A 2014-nucleotide genomic window follows, 5' to 3' on the forward strand; every position below is an offset into this window, starting at 1 on the left:
TATTAGTTACTATATACAATAATGGATTTCTATACATTTAATCAGGTGACCACCAACAAGGAAATACTATGCAAACATTCAGGGATGAACTTAAAAGAAAGTAAAGTAATGAAAGTAATGAAAGTAAATTGGAAGTATTTTGTATAAGTTCAAAATACATAAAAATGCATATTCCTATCATTGCTTTACAGTTCTGCTCTAGTGTGCATGAACAGTTCAAATGTAGCGCAGTGCTGTTGAGAGTCTAAACAATGTCCATCACCCAGACATTGCTGTCAAGAACTGCATTAAATTCAGAAAGAAAATCTGGGAAGTTTTCATAGCTGTTAGCTAGCTGAAGAACATTCCCACATGTGTGTCCGACTGGTCTTCTTGTAAACTCTGTCATATCTTTAAATTCCACATAAATACTGTTTGTTACTATAAGATCAGATCCGGTGCAGAAACGCATACATTTCTGAAGTTTAATGTTATCCAGCTCTCTGATGAATCTTTTGAGATGATTTTTCACTTCCTTTTGTTGTGGAGTCAAATCCACAGCAAATTTCAGCAGCTGGCACACTTTTTTTGAAGTTGATTGCAGTTCAGAGAATAACTTTGTCAGTGCCTCTGGACTGAGGGAGATATGGGGATAAATGATCTCCCTCCACCACTCAATAACAAACATTGTTTTTTTGGACAAGCTCTTTGTGCGCTATTTCATCAAGGATTGTAGGAAGAGTCTCAGCAGTGACTCTTTTTCTACAGCCATAGCTGTCAAGAACTTCCACAAGATCATCCAAGTCAACTTCAGAGAAATTATTTACTGCTTCCATCAAAACATCACATTCTTGGCTGCTGACAAACTGTAGAAAGTGTGCTTTAAGATCACTGTAAACACCACTGAAAAACACTTGTTCCAGGAAAGGGATTGCAAGTTTATTTAGAAAATACTGACATTTTTGGTAACCTTTCAGGAGTATTCGGCCAACTGCCTTCCATTTTTCAGCAGGAAAATCATGGCAAATGAATGGCACTTTAACTGTTGTACCTAGGGTGCATCGCTCATAAAATGCATGCCAGAAGCATGTGAGTACATCTCTTAGTATTCCTGATCCAGTGCCTGGTTCTTCAGTGTTGTCTGGAAGTACACGCTTCACATTCAGTGTTTTTCTCAAAACCTCTGAATCAGAGAAAGCAGTAATCATGTCATGTAAAGTGTCAGTATGACGTATGGTGATTGTTATTACGTTCTCTGAATTAGATGGACTGAGGGGTACAAGAAAAACCTCATAGACTGGTGTGTCTTCTGTATCTTCTTCAGCATCAAAAATGGTGGGTGTCATCAGTAAGGCGGTTCTGTTTAAAGTCCCAAACCTCAAACTCAAAATCTGTTTCAGATCCCTTAGGAGATATGCCACCAGGAAAAAAAAAGTTTCTTTCCTTCCTGAAGAATATCTTTTAATCCAGCATCAGTGGTCATTTGAATTTTTCTAGTGCCACCTCCCTGCTTCGCTCTCACCTGTTTGGCTATTTTTCCATCATTCTGTATCCATCCTATCTCAACGTTTCGTGTTGCTTTTTGCTTCTTTGTCTGTCTTATTCCTGCATCTGCATGCGAAGCGTTCTACTTTGGACTTTCTGTTTTGGTTTTCATTTTCTCATGAAGTTTTTGCACAAGTCCTAGTTTTCTTTTTGGCAGTGGTTGCTTGCTTTTGCAGAAATTAAAGAGAGCAATTTGGTCTCCTTAGGAGGGAATGTAGTTTGCCAAAGTTGCGTCATCCATCAGCGCTATGACATCAAAGTCAATCATCACACAAGAAGAAAGAAACGACAGTCATTTTCTGCAACATTTATTTTATTTTATTTTTTTTCTTTGCGCCTGTCCCGTTTGGCTCTTTTGCATCAGAATTGTTGTCTAAAGGCAAAGAAAGATGCCCAACGGATTTACTTTACCAAACTGACCATCCCAGCCTTGCCGTAATGGTCCATTTGATTCACCTTTTATTGTTTATTTTATTTTCACTTACTGAAT

This window comes from Pundamilia nyererei, unplaced genomic scaffold (assembly GCF_000239375.1).
Source record: "Pundamilia nyererei isolate P.nyererei 1_Seehausen unplaced genomic scaffold, PunNye1.0 scaffold00333, whole genome shotgun sequence".
NCBI lineage: Eukaryota > Metazoa > Chordata > Actinopteri > Cichliformes > Cichlidae > Pundamilia > Pundamilia nyererei.